The sequence below is a fragment of the Camellia sinensis genome, chromosome 1 (assembly GCF_055761805.1).
Source record: "Camellia sinensis isolate YWXY chromosome 1, ASM5576180v1, whole genome shotgun sequence".
NCBI lineage: Eukaryota > Viridiplantae > Streptophyta > Magnoliopsida > Ericales > Theaceae > Camellia > Camellia sinensis.
The window spans coordinates 161,741,684-161,757,712 of record NC_138961.1 but is presented as its reverse complement, the minus strand read 5'-3'; the positions used below and the strand labels follow the sequence as shown (position 1 = coordinate 161,757,712).

The following is a 16,029-nucleotide window of genomic DNA, read 5'->3' as shown; positions in this document are numbered from 1 at the left end:
CATCAAAGGTGTCTTAAATTTTTTTGATTTATTGGATAAAATAAGGTTGCTTGAGCAAGAATGCCATGAATTATAGGAGAGGTCTTACTTTGGCATGACTAGTATGACTGATTTTACTTCTTTTTTTTAAAAAAATAAAATAAAATTTAGAAGCAATCATAATAGTAATTTGCCAAACAACCAGAATGCAATAACTCAATGTATGATGGAATGAAAATAATGAGGAACAAATTGATTTCTAACTTAAAAGTAGTCCACTTCATAAATGGTTACATTTTTTCTCATACAATTTATTCAATACAGTTTTTGTTTTGTCTAAGTTGAAATAATGAACATAATGCTTGAGATCATTGTAACAATTATCTGAAATATCAGGTGTGCAAATTATCAAGTAACAATTACCTTTAATTTGTGGTTCCAGCAATTTTGATAGCTAAAAATTACAATGTACTCACCTTGATCTTGTTAATCCAATGTATTCAACAAACTATATTATTGTCAGAAAATCCATTATTCCCTGAAATAGAGATAGACAAAGTGTAATTTTGGCCTACAACAAATCTCCCAATACCCATATTTATGCACACAAAACCAAAGAAAAAAGAAATTATCTAAAATATTAGGTGTGCAAATTATCAAGTAACAATTATCTTTAATTTGTGGTCCCAACAATTATCCAGTACAGACTAAATAGAGTTTGGATTAAAATGATAAAAGAATGCATACTTTACAGACTAAATTATCTTTTACCCAATAAAATTTACTCCAAAAATTTTTAAAGCTTTTTTTTTTAATCAGGGAAAAAGGTTAAACCAAATAAATAAATATATAAAAAAAAATTGCTTGAAGGCGAAGAGGGGAATGAGGGTTTTGAAAAGCTCACATTTCTATTTAACCCTCTATAGTGGCCCAAGGCATTGACCCCAATCAAATTAAAACATGATTGATACTAATATAGTATAATTCTCTTTTATGATTGAAACTCAAACAAAAGTCATTTTCAAACCAAAACAAAGCAATGAAAAGAAAGAATCGGATCTTTAACAGTTTAAATGGACATTTAAAAGTTATGTTAAGAAATTGTTGAGGTTCATTGAACTTTTCAGGTCAATGATATATTTTCAATTCAATCAAAGAAATAAAGTCAATAAATTCTTTTAAAAAAAAAACTATGGTGACTTTTTGCAAACCCATTTCACAAGAGACACGTAATGAGGAAAAGAAAACCATTGACCAAGACTACAAGTTATACAGTTTTTCCATACTCAAAACTGAACACCATTTAACCTAAGAGTCAAATAAAAAAAAAAAAAAACCCCACCACCAAGAAAGGAGAAAACTTGATAGAATAATAATGAAAGTGAAATTTTGTTGCCCCAAAACAAATTCCAACACCAAAGCATAATCAAATATGTATAATCTCATAGGTATAATAAAACATCCTAGTTCAAAAAAAAAAAGGTTTGTCTACTACAACGATGAAAAGTCAAGAAACTCAAGGATTTACATAAACAATGTTCAATCATGTGTCCTCTTTCTCTCATTTCCCCTTAAAACTTATGAAATAAGCTATACAAATACTTAACAAAAACCAAATTAAAGTGAAAAAAAAAAAAAGGCAAAACTATAAGAAATGCATAGATACAAAAATAAGGAAATCAAAAGGATAACCCAAAACAAAGAAAACATTCTAAGCAAAACCTATAAGAGAAATATTAGAGTTCATTAAAACCAAACACTAGACAATTCAAACACAAATCCAATCCAAAACAAAATTTAGAGCTCCTCAAAAACTACCAAAATCAACTACTAACAAAAAAAAAGAAACAATTTCAAAAGAAAGAAAATAAGAAATCAAAAAACTACAAATTCAAAAAGCCAAAAAAGAAAATTAACAACACAAATATATAAAGCCAAACATTATTAAAAATCTAAAGAGTTTTTTATTTTTTATTTTAAAGCTTTGACAAAGAGAAAAGGGCTTGATGCAACTAAGATATAGTCTAAATATCCAAAATGAAGAACATTAGAATATTAAAAAAAAATAATGATATCATAACATAAGAAATTATACCCAGATTTTTAAAAGTTACCCTCTAGAACTAAGATTTATAGAAAAATTATCCCTTTTTTTTTTTTTTTTTTTACTTTCATTTCTGTAGTTTCTACCTACAGATCATACAACAAGAGCACGGAATTCTAAAAACACTGGAGACATTCATGAAGATTGTAGACACCCCATTTTTGACCGACCTTAAGACTCAGACATCACCGATTGAGCGCTCGGTGACATTGCATATCGTGCTCGTTCAGAAGTCTCAGAGTCGCGGCCGTGAGCCCTGCCTCCGGATTTCCGAACCCTCTTCTGTGCCTTGTCTCGGTTTGCGAACCGGACTCAATTTTCTCTGTTTCTTTTCTCGAGGGGAGGGAGAGGTCCCTTAGACCATCTCTCAGTGGCCGTGGGCTAAATTTTGTGGCCGCAGGCCATTTTGCCCATTTCGGAATCCGGTTTCCGGTTTTTCGGGACCGTTGGTCGTGTGCCTCGGTTCGGGACCGCTTAACCATCTCCATCTGCTCTTATTTTTGGCATACATCTTATTTTCTCCCTTTTGAGGGACACTGGGGTCTGAGAAACCCACTTCGTGGCCGAATGCCACGTTCGGTGCTTACTAGGCAATTTTCGGGGCCTCGAACTGCGCGTTTTGGCCCCCGAGCATTCGTTTTGCATCAATTTTTGTTCATTTTTGGCAGGTACCTCTGTTTTATCACCAGGAAGACCGTAGAAGGGTGGGAGGCCAGCAATTGTCTCAACAACCAGTTTTTACTTCTCCGACGCCCTCCCACGCCCGTTTTTCTCACTTCCGAGCCAATGTTGAACAACCTGGACCCTTTTTCTTGAACTTTGGACCACATATTTGTGATGTACACACATAGGAGGACCCTAAAAGTTGGTGGCCGGCCACTAATGTTGCTTGACCCTTTTGAACCCCACCTTCCGAGCCAATGTTGAACAACCTGGGCCCTTTTTCTTGAACTTTGGACCACATATTTGTGTTGTACACACATGGGAGGGCCCTAAAAGTTGGTGGCCGGCCATTAATTCCATTTGAACCTTTTGAACCCCTCCTCAAAATGGCTTGTTCTCTCTCCTGTTTCAGAGTTTCCAAATTCGAACCACAAGGTTGTAAAGAGGAGACCTGGGAGGCCACCTTTTTGTGGTGGCCGGCCACTAATTGAAGTTGACCTTTTTGACCCCTAGCCGGCCGGCTAGGGGGGGTGGCCGGCCGGCCACCTGCAAGCCCAAAAGGTGGCCGGCCATGTTCCTTGAGTTACACACTTTACAGCTGTATAGCTGTTTCCCCCAGAAAAGATCTCAATCCGGGGGATATTTTGTGGGGGAAAGCCTTGGTCCTTTTCCCCCACCCTTTCCTTCCATACTCCCTCTCCTTTTGATCCTTATAACCAGCCTCCAACACTTGTATTAGAGGTTAGAAAAATTGTCTTCAAGTCTTGCATCCAAATCTCCCTCTATCTCTCTCATTTTCTCAAAAACATCCAAGTTCTACACCTCATTTCTTCATCACCACCAAGCACCACCACCACCACTCCATTTCCAGCAACAAGGAGGGCTCCTCAGAGGCTAAAGGTGCTGCAACTTGGTCCAAGAAGCAACCAAAGATTGGTCTACAAGGGTGAGTTGCCATTTCCCCCCATTTTTGAGCTCATTTTTGCAACATTTCTTAGCCATACATGCTTATTGTTTTGAGCTCCGGCCCTAACTGAAAGTGGCCTTATTTTGAGCTCATTTTCTTGTTTCATTAAGGACTCAACCTTGTTTGAGCCCCCCATCTTGCACTTGCTTCAATATCTCCCTTGAATGCCATTTTCTTGCATGCTTTGGAAGCCCATTACGCTTCCATTTTTGGTCATTTTACAGAACTAAAAATAGTCTTATTTTGGCCCATTCTTCATGTTTCATTAAGGGTCTTTGGCTGTTTGATGAATATTTTGTATACCTCATGTTATAGCCTCATTTTGCATTGCATTTCTAGCATGTTTGTATACTGTTTTGGAGTTTTTACAGTTCTGTAAATATGCTTATTTTTGGTCCCTCTTCAATGTTGTAGAAGGGAATTTTTCAGTTTAGGCTTTGTATATACCACTTGCCTCTTTGGCCACCTTTTGGCCCTTTTCTTGCATAAGAGCTTAGCCATATCTATGTTTGTTTTTAGGGTTTTTACAGTTCTGTAAAGTGGCTTATTTTTGGCCCCTCTTCAATGTTGTTGAAGGGCCCTAACCTATTTGGAGTTAGCAGCTGTGAGTTGCTTCATAATCTCATGTTTAGGGCCATTTTTGCATGCCATTGTTGCCCTATCTTTGCTTGCTGTTTGGCCATGATTTGTACTGTAAAAATGCTTATTTTGAGGCTGCCTTGCTTCTGCCTTTTCATCTCGTGTACCAATTATGCATGCTTTGTATAGCTGTAGTTCATTCTATGCGCCTAATTTGCATTTCGGGAGAGATTCCATGCATCGGGTGTGTTTTCGCCTCATTTCGGGGCTGTTTTCCCCACATTTCAGTGCTGAAATTCCATTGGCATGTTCGTATGCCATTTTTTCCATATTACATTGCGTATGCCATTGCCTCGGTTTGCGTGCCCGTGTGCACGCATTTCGAGGCACTTCATTTTCATCTACCGGCCTCTTATGTGAGTGTGGCTGAGGCTCTCTCATGTTAGTATAAGTCCATGTTGCATTCTATATGCCATTTTTTCCATATTACATTGCATATGCCATTGCCTCGGTTTGCGTGCCCGTGTGCATGCATTTCGAGGCACTTCATTTTCATCTACCGGCCTCTTATGTGAGTGTGGCTGAGGCCCTCTCATGTTAGTATAAGTCCATGTTGCATTCTATATGCCATTTTTGCCATATTACATTGCGTATGCCATTGCCTCGGTTTGCGTGCCCGTGTGCACGCATTTCGAGGCACTTCATTTTCATCCACCGGCCTCTTATGTGAGTGTGGCTGAGGCTCTCTCATGTTAGTGTAAGTCCATGTTGCATTCTATATGCCATTTTAGCCATATTGCATTGCGTATGCCATTGCCTCGATTTGCGTGCCCGTGTGCACGCGTTTCGAGGGACTTCATTTTCATCCATCGGCCTCTTATGTGAGTGTGGCTGAGGCTCTCTCATGTTAGTGTAAGCCCATATCACATTTCCATGTCATTTGCATTGCGTATGTCATTTTTTCGGTTTGCGTGCCCGTGTCCACGCATTTCGAGGCATCTCTTTTTTACAGCATAGTGCATATTAGGTTGTATCTTAGATCGCATTCAGTCATTTTCCTCGGTTTGCGTGCCCGTGTGCACGCATTTCGAGACATCTCATTTTCATAGCATTGTGCATGCTAGGCTGTATCTTAGTTGCATTCATGCATATCATGCATATTGTATTGTGTTCGGGATAGAAGTTAGCCCGGGCACGGGAAACGAGGTACGTTTCGTACTTCGAGTGATGGAACGTGTCTCAATTCCCCAGTCACCGACACTCCGGATTACCCATGATGGAGTTAGGGTTTGTTGTGTTTATACGTGCATTCATTCTATATTGAGTTGCACATTTCGACCCCTCTGCCATCATGCATCGATATGCGTGATTGGTGGCACGAGGATCGAGGCATGCATATATCTGTGAAAATACATTGCCATGCCCCTTTCCTGCTCTCTGTTGCAGCAAAATGAAGAATCAGCAACTTTTCGGAGTCTGGCACGCTTTACAAGAATAACTGCTAAACAGAGGCTAATTGGGGCATCGTCATGGATTTCCGCGTAAAGGCAACCCGGACATGCATCATTCATCATCCGGAGCGGAGTCAAGGCAGTCCCTGGCTTGCATGCCAGTTTATTTATTTTCTTAGTTAATTTGTTAATTAATTAGGAATTTGTACATATTCGGACTGTAATATTTATTTGGACTGTACTATTCTTTTGTTCGGGACTGTATATTTATTCGGACCCTCTGCGCGAGGGCATAACTGTAATAAGTGTGCGTGTGTGTGTTGTATGTCTTCCAACCCCACGTCTTTCTTCCCTTTTATTTATCCGCTTATGATGGTTAGATTAGGGCATATTTCAATTAGCATACAGTATGATAGCATGTTTGCATTCATTCATCTATTTTGCATGCACCGGGCTCGGCACACCATACTAACTGCATCGTACTTTCAATTCCAAATTGAATACATGTTAGTTGTAGCATTCCATATGCCATGTTTAGAATAGCCGAGCCTGCTATAGTTGCATTTTTGCATGTGTTGCATTAGGCATTTTTGTATACTTAGGATCATGCATGATTTCTAATGTAGTTTCTATTTTGGCTTGGAGTACTCGGTAAGTTCTATGCTTTAGCATCCTTGCATGTGTGTGAGTGACTGCCATGAATAGCATGCTTACCATGAGGCTATGTGCTTATATGATAGAACTGCCTGAATGCCTGTGGGTGAAGGTTGGGTTACTTGAATTGGAATAAATCATCAACTATTTGTTTTAAGCCCACTAGATAGTGGCAAAACCATCTTTTCTAAGCCCACCCGAGGGTGGCAAAATCTGCATTTTTAGCCTACTTGCGAGTAGCAAACCATCTTCCAAAAATAAACCTGAAATGTTTTGTTCCAACTCAGGCGATCCAGTCTATACTTGTATGCTGTGCGCATCACATAGTAACCTAGGCTAATAACCGGAATAAGAACACACAATGTTTTCAAAAATAGATATCATGGTTAGTAGAGGCCGATCTTTGATCGGGCGAGCGGGGGTGCTCACGAAGTGACCTTCCCCAATCGTACCCAAGTTCCCGAGCCGAGGCAACTTTGGTGATGACGGACACGTGGCCTTTGGCAACGAGTCAGGGTTTCCTAAATTTCCCAAAATAAAATATTTAGGTGGCGACTCTGTATCTGGCAAAGCAGTCCATGTTTGGCACTTCTTTCAAAATCTGTTTTCTCAAAACGATTTGCCGGATTTGGACTCTTTGGTTCAGACTTAGAACCATGACTACAAATCGAGTCCGAGCTGTAGCGAGGTCCCCCGCAGGCTTGTTACAAAGATAGAATACTCGAGCAAAAAAAATACAACAAAACTGACTTTTTTTATGGGTAAATTAGAAACACACCCCTTAAGGTTTACGTAAATTACAAATTGCCCCTTGTGGTTCAAGAAATCACATTATGGCTCCTAAGATTTTTAATTTCATAACAAATTATTAATAAATTATCAAGTTAATTAACAGTTTTTAATAATGTTAAAATTTTATTTCAATTAATAATTCAAATAATTCTATTATTGTATAGGTAAATAGTTAGAAATTTCACCTTTTCAATTAATTCTATTAAATAAAAAATTCTGATGAGGAGTATTTGTAATTTTCCAAACCACAGGGATAATTCGTATTTTAAGCAAATCTCAGGATTATGTTTGTAAGTTACCTTATTTATTTATTTTTCATTTTTCATGAGCTCAACAATACTTGAAATAAGAAAATAATATGTTTTCTTTCTCAGCAATTTAGATCTAAAAGCAACAAGCAGAATTAAAAAATAGAACTCTAGAAAGAGAAACGTATCTGATACCATAGGGATCTGAAGTGATACATCCCCTCCCAAACACAGGGGCAATGATTCACGTCGAATTGTGGAAATTATAACACACTCTGTCTCCATGGTTGAGCACATCTTGATAAGTTTAGGAGAGAGAAGTTGAGGGATAACAATAAAAAAAAATTGGGGAATTTATAAATCAGTGTTTTCTTCCCAAATAACTCATGGAAAAGTATATGGTTTTAATTAGTAAGATTTGGAAAATTTATCACTAATTTGAATTTTCTTTTACAAATATACATTGAACTGTTAATTCCCTTTCCCCTCCCATCCCCCCCTCCCCCTCCAAAAAAAATCCATTTTATGAAAGAAAATAAAAAAAAGAAACACAGATACACATGGTATTGAACGCAACTACACTTTCTCTTTCAACGAAAAAGGAAGGAAAAAATAACAAATTCGAACTAACAAAGGACACACATCAGTTAAAAAAAACATAAAAAATGAAATGAATTTAGGGTTTTAGAGAGAAGCTATGATGACGAAGAAAGGGAAGGAAGGGATTAAAAGAGAACACAAAATCATTTCAAGGTTTTGAGAGATTGTACCATGGATATACTCGAAGCTCCATTCAAGCTCGGGAAGTTCAATCTGGTTCTTGCATATTGTTGTAGCGGAGAGGGGTGAAGAGAAAGGAACCAAAAACACAAAATGAGAGAGAGAGAGAGAGAGAGAGAGAGAGAGAGAGAGAGCAGTTTGTTTGTTCAAGAGGGAGAGAGGAGGAACAAAAAGACTTGGTAAATAGAGAAACACGTGGAAGCATTAGCAACCATATATATTCTTTTCATGAATTTCCATTATTAAACCCTAAAGTTCTACAACACAAAATATTAAAGAAGGACAAAATAGACTTTTTAACCATTACAAAAAATACTATCCATCAGGGACTGAAATTACTGTTCACTTCCTATCCATGCTTTATATATATTGTATAGATATGATTGCTGGAAGCAAGACAAAAAATAAACAAAAGAGGCAATATGAATATTTTGAAAAAACAGTTAATAATATAGTGAATTTAAATAGACAACATTCACATTAGTTTTTGACGTTATGTGTTTTCAACCATGACATTTCAATGAATATGAACGCGATTCCAAGGCAATAAGTTTATCAAAGAATTTTTCTTTCACAATGTGAAAGAAAAAAGAAAAAAGAAAAGATAAACAATTCATTCCTATGTTTGGTTGTACACTTTGAAATACACATTCATTCCTATGTTTTGAGCACATTCATTCAAGTCTTTTTTTTTTTTTTTAATCAAAACCAGTCCACCAGTGTAACAGCCCATTAACAGTCCTAGGTATGACCCACTGAACTCCCTAACATCTCATAATTTCAGACCAAACCACCCATCCAAAGAATTTGGATATAATAAAAGCAATCCTACGATATACATAATTCATCTCATATCCTAAACATATTATATTTCATTATATCCAAATCCAATCCGGACAATCAAACGGGACCTATATGGTTAGAACCATCCAAACAATAGAGTAATCCAGCTTACAACTTAATTATTGGACTACAATTAACTACAAAACAAAGTTAACAATGCAATTAGAATTCCATAACAATGAGAATAAATTTGCAAAAGAATGAGGTTAATCTTTGATTTCAAAGATAATAATTTGAAGAATTCTTTTCAGAATGAATTTTTTTAGTATACTAGAAAAAAAAGTCTTAGACTTGTTCATAATAAAAATTATGAATGAAGAATAGTGTATTCCTCTATTATATGAACACCTAACATGCGAAAGGTAGTAATATTATGCCTCAAGTTCAACTGAACAAACAACAAAGGAGATTGAAGGACTACATTATCCTGAAGTTTCTATTCTGCTTTTCTAATTGATATTTTGAAATCATATTATGCCTCTATTGTCTTCTTGTTGCTGTCAATGATGTTTCAATCTCACTATTTTCCCCTTCATTTTACAAACGAAATGAAATGATAAGCTAAACAAATTATACTGATGTGAATTTAGTGTATGCTAATGTTAGTATATAAATGCTAATGTTAGTATACAAATTATGCCCCTGTTCTCTTCTTTTTGCTTTTAATGATGTTTTTGATTTAGTGTGAATTTAGTGTTTCATTGATCCAGAGGTTGTAGTTATACTAATGTTGTCATATAAACAAATTATAAGCTAAAAACAATGAAATGAAATGAATCCTTCCCTGAATAGCTCTGCTTATGGGATTTATACAAGTCCAATGCAACAACTATCCTAGAATTGTCAAAATCCAATTTAACCACAGTAAATGCTCGTAATCGACAAAACCAAAAAAAACAAAAACAAATCGTCTATTATTCAAATATCTCCCTTGTATGCAAACTTAAAAAGTAATGGAATAATATTACCCAAAATTAAAATTATTATTTTCTGTAGAAAAAAAAAAATCAATGAAGCCCTCTTTTACCCAAAATCAATACCCACAAAATCAAATAAAGCGGCACAAAATATACACATAGGAAACAATAATAAAAAGAACAAAACCCTAACAAATTAACAGAACCAAAGAAAATTAAAACACTTTACAAACCCTAACTAGATCAAAAGGAACCTAAAATCGAAATACTTAACATTCTTCATCTATGTCTTTACCTTAACAAAAGCTTGTGTCGTATTCTTCCATCCTCAGGCTCAATTTCCATTTGCTTCGCCGGTGAACACTATGAATACCCACAAAATCAAACAAATCAACACCATATAGGAGATTTCATCGGCGGTCGCCAGAGAAGAGAGAAGGGAGGAGATCGGTGAGAGGAGAGAGGAGGTGGTCGAATATCGTGGTCGGTGGAGGGAGATCACCGTTGGGAAGAGAATGAAAGGTTCTTTGAGACAAATATAAAGAGAAAGTGGGTATAGACTATAGATCTTTTTTATAGTCAGTTTTCCATCAATGCCCTTGCATCTAAAAAAGAAAAGCTATAAAGCACAAGGACAAAATTGACTATTCAACCATTGAAAAATCACTGTTCATACTTGACTGAAAATACTGTTCACTTTGCATCTGTGCTTTATATATATTGTATAGATATAGATATAACAACCGTCAATTTATTCTATATACTTTATTTGAATATGTTACTATCACTTTATTCTATACAATATTTGAAGGTGATTCAAACATAGTGAGTAAATTATTAAATTTTAATTTCATCAAATTAATTATTAATGTAGCTATTTTAGTTTTAGTTTTAGTGAATTTGGCCCAACAAATCTAGCTATTTAAATTAGTCAAACATGAAATTAATCTATATAGTGGAAGATTGAGTAAGAGAATGCAATGAATAATATGAGTGAACTACCAGTGTTACATTTTTCTTCCACGATTCTCTTTCAAATTTGTGCTAGCATTGTTGTGTATCATTTTTATTTCTAACAGTTATGACATTTATGGTCTTTAATTATAATCTATTGTGATATTAGTTATGACTGTGATATTAGTTATAACCAAAAGCTATTTAATTATAGTGTTTGGTTACAACTTTCTTTTTTAAAAAATTTATTTATGACTCCGGTAAGATTGAATTATGACATTTATAATAATCAAACCCACTAATATTGTTGGAAATGGTTATAAAATTCTGGATAAAACCAGAATTTTTTCCTAAGTTCGGTCTATTTTTTAGGTGGGCCCCGAGTGTCGATTAACTCGGGTCAAAGTGGTAACGCGTTCTATGCCGCGTTGTGATTCACGTGGTATATTTGGTTGCTCAAAACCATTACCGAGTGAATGGGAAATTGAAGCCAAAGTGTGCTCCATGAAAATGGAGTTTTGGTGGAAATTCCTTAAGGTTGTAAATTGGCTTGTCCCACATTGATTTGGTGGGAGGTTTTGAAAGGGTTTATAAGGCTTAGGGTGAGATACTTGGGGTGTGCCCCAAGGGGTACCCAAGTGTTTTAGAGGGAGAGGTTATGGGCAAAATGGGCTAGACCCATTGGACCCAAAAATCACCACACGCGCGCCGCCGTCCGTCCGGTCGGTCGGGCGGGCTGGGCTGGGCTGGGCCTGGGCTTGGGCGCGGGTGCGTGGTGTGTGGTTGGGTTGGGCTTCTAATCTTTTTGGGCCAAAAACATTTGAATTTAATTTTATTTTTTATTAAAATAAAATCCATAATTCAAATTAAATTGGTTTGGATTATTTGTTCATCCAAACAGGGCCCTTCCCGGTTTCAAAACAGAAATAAACTGTTTTGGAATTAGTGCACACCCAAACAGGGCCCTTCCCGGTTTCAAACAGAAATAAACTGTTTTGGAATTAATGCACACCCAAACAGGGCCCTTCCCGTTTTGCTATCTGTTTGAATTCAAATCCAACAGGTATCATACCTGTTCAATTCAAAACCAAGAGTTACATACCTGTTTAATTCAAAATGAAGAGCCACCTTCACATCTATAAATAGGACCACCCTCATTTGATGTTTTGTATTCAGAAATTTCGTATTTCACTTCTGTTTTCTATTCTTCATCTTGCTGCATTTTATTTTCAAAAGAAAGAGTGTAAACACTTAGTGTGTTCGTAAGGCAAACAATTAGTAGTGCTGCTATTGTTTGTGGAAGATCATTTCATCCTGGGAGATAGACGTCCGAATTCTGAAAGCACCGTGGAGAGGACGAATCTGTCTTAAGGACACAGTGTCAAACACTGGACTTGATCAGAAAAATAATTCGAAGAAATTAAATCAAGTAAGTTATTTAATTACTTTCAGTGTTGTTTTTATTTGTTTATTTATTCAGATTTTAATTTTGTTTTTGTAACAAAATAAAATCTGTTTTGTTTTTATTTATTTATTTTTTATTTCGAGTTTGATTTTTGTAATCAAACATATTCTCTCCTTTTCTTTATTTCTTTTTATTCTGGTTGTTGTTTTGTACACAACAGAATTAAATCTTTTTAAATACAGTGAAGATTGTCCAACAAATATTACATATGACATACAACCTTACCACATCAAACGTTAAATACATATTATAAACACTTGTTTGTTTCCCATTTTGACAGAAGAAGAGAGATTGGCTGGTTTAATTAATTAATTTATTTATTATTTTTATTTTATTTTTTATTTTTTTGAACTAATTGGTTGGTTTAAATCAGTCCTCCAATTTTGCATCTTCACTTCATTTCGCTCACTCTGTGAGCCTTAAAATAGTCCAACAAGTTGTTGACAAATTTGTCTTTGACATTACAATAATCCAACAAGTTGTTGACAAATTTGTCTTTGACATTACCAAAAATCAAAGTTTTAGAAACCAAAATTTAAGAATAAAATTATTTTTTAGGAATTAAATATTTTTATTGAGAAAAGTGGTGTTATTATATTTTTAACAACAAAAAATTAGATATTAGTGATGAATTATTATCTTTTTTGGGACCAAATTTTTTGTTTTAAACAATAAACCTTTTTTAGACCAAATTATTTTGTTCCTAAAAGTATATTTATTAGTGACATTTTTAAAATTTTATCGCTAAAAATCTTATTTTTAACTTTTTGAGACAACTTTTTAGCGACTATCTTTACGATGATAGAAATTGGTTTCTAAATGTCTTTTGCAACAAAATTTTTACTTTTAAAGACTAAAAAATTTAATCGCTAAAACTTTTATATATTGTAGTGGGAACATTCCTGTCCACAAACAACCTTTTCATTTCTTTGACTTGCTCTCTGTATATCGGCCTCGCTTTCTCAATCATCAATCTAGTGACTCAGCCACTGAGTCCCTCGTGAACCACCCATCTCACTTGTCTCTAGGTACTGAGTATGCCATCTTCTTATCCTCAAGAAGCCCAGAAATCAATCCTTGCTCTGCCAAGAAAGTCCACAAAATAAGAGCATTCTCGAATTGTATTGCCTCAACCATCGAACTCCACCTAGAGTGACTCAAGAACCCACCCACTGTGTCATGACTCAGTATCTTGAGTTGAGGGGCCCAACTCGTCCACACTACTCCGCGTCCCTTCATTTTGTCCTCAAACCCATCTGGCAACTCAACAACATCAGTATCAGCCAAACAACATCGCGTCCTCAGAGCCCAAAAAAATGGTAACTTGGATAGCTCTAACCCTAGAGCTATCTCAGTGACTTTGTCTTGACTCAGTTTTGCCTCGCTCCCGAATGCAACATAGACCATTGACCCTTTAGATTGCTTGTCAAGCCACTCTTTCATGGCTTTCCATTCCTCGTTGTTATCGTAGTCCCCAGAATTCAGCATCGGAGGAAGTTGTACAACAGGTATAATTGCTTTTTGCTGAATCTCTTGAAGAAGTTTTAACCATTCGGGTTCACACTCATGAGAGCTGCTCACTGCTAATACATCGCGACCTTCAATAGTAGTGTAGACACTTAAATTTTCATGTGTCTTTATCACCGTCTAACTAATCAAGGTAAATAAATTTTCTTGATTGGTCAAAATTAAGATGGTCAAAATTTTCAAATGAATGTAGGTCCTACTCAAATTATGGATCTCAACCCACTTTAAATTATAGGTCATGTTAAAAGAAAAGTGAACCTATTTTGACAATTAGGTCAACCCAAATGTGTGGAGAATATTTTATCAAAATTTTAGTGGAATAATTCAAATTTAAATTAAATTTGAATGCAAATCATGTCCATAAAATAATAAATAAATTGCTTGTTTCTTGGAATTTAGAGTCAATTTTGGAGTTTCCAAAATTAAAAGTAGAAGAAAAAGTCAACACGTTGATCGAAGCTGGGTTCATATGTGAAGTAAAATATCCGACATGGATATCAAGTATTGTCCTGGTAGTCAAGAAGAATGGACATATTAGAATATGTGTCGACTTTCGAAATTTGGATGAAGCATGTCCCAAGGACGACTTTTCGCTTCCTATTATGGAATTAATGATAAACGCCACTACCACACACGAGATGTTGTCTTTCATGGATGGGTGTTGAGGATACAACCAAATATGGATGGCACCTGAGGATGAAGAGTTAACTGCACTTCGTACCACAAAAGGCATCTATTGTTGTAAAGTGATGCCTTTTGGATTCAAGAACGTCGGTGCCACCTATCAACGTGCCATGCAAAAGATCCTCGATGACATGATCCATAAATTTGTTGTGTGCTATGTTGATGATTTGGTGGTCAAAACTAAGAAAAGGGAAAATTACCTAGAGGACCTTTATGCAGTTTTCAGCCGGCTGAGAAAGTATATGACTTGAAGATGAATCCACTCAAATGCGCATTTGGAGTCACATCTGGAAAATTCCTCGACTTTATTGTTCAACATAGAGGCATTGAGGTTAATCAGTCCAAAATCGATACTATACAAAATATGCCACCACCAAAAAACCTGAAGGAACTTAGAAGCCTCCAAGGTCACTTGGCATATATCCGTAGATTCATTGCAAATTTGGCAGGCCGTTGTCAACCTTTCAGTCGACTGATGGAAAATAAGGCTCCATTTGTTTGGGATCAGGCATGCCAAAATGCTTTCGATAGTATTAAGAGGTACCTGCTTCATCCACTAGTATTAAGAGGTCCTATTTAGGGGAAACCATTGATACTTTACATTGCAGCTCAAGAAGAGTCTCTTGGAGCGATGCTGGCACAAAATAACAAAGAAAATAAAGAGCAAACACTCTATTACTTGAGTCGTTGATTAACTGAAAATGAACTCAAGTACTCACCCATTGAGAAAATTTGTTTGGCATTTGTTTTTGCCTCTCAAAAATTGAGACATTATTTCCAAACCCATACAGTGCATCTCACTACAAGAGCCGACCCAATAAAGTATGTTATGTCTAAGCCCATCCTCTCAGGACGCTTAGCAAGATGGTCTCTCCTCTTTAATGAATTTGAGATAATTTACGTGCCAAGAAAAGCGGTGAAAGAGCAGGCCCTTGCAGACTTTTTGGCCAACCATCCCATCCCTGCTGATTGAGAAATTTCTGAGGAATTTCCTGACGAAGATGTATTGTTCATAGAAGTTTTACAGCCTTGGATGATGCTCTTTGATGGGGCTGCCAGGAAACAAGGGGCAGGAGCAAGTGTCATTTTTGTTTCACCACAGAAGCACATTTTGCCTTACTCATTTATTCTTGGCAAAAATTGCTCAAACAATGTTGTTTAGTACCAGGCCTAGATCATTGGTTTACAAATGGCAACAAAGGTAAAAATTGTTGACCTAGATGTCTATGGGGATTCTAAGTTAATAATTAATCAACTCCGAGGGGATTATGAAGTCAAGAAAGCCAATTTAGTCCCATATTTCTAGTATGCAACTCATCTCATTGAAAAATTTGAGGGGTTAGTACTCGAACATGTTCCAAGGAAAGAAAATTGCATGTCTGATGCACTTGCCAATCTAGCAACTGCCCTGGCATTGTTAAA

The 16,029-nt window shown here is 36.2% G+C and overlaps 1 pseudogene; it reads right to left on the bottom strand.

Annotated features, from left to right (window-relative positions):
* Positions 1-13,258: 13,258 nt before the first annotated feature.
* Positions 13,259-15,693, bottom strand: LOC114288502 (UDP-glycosyltransferase 91A1 pseudogene; annotated as a pseudogene).
* Positions 15,694-16,029: the final 336 nt, after the last annotated feature.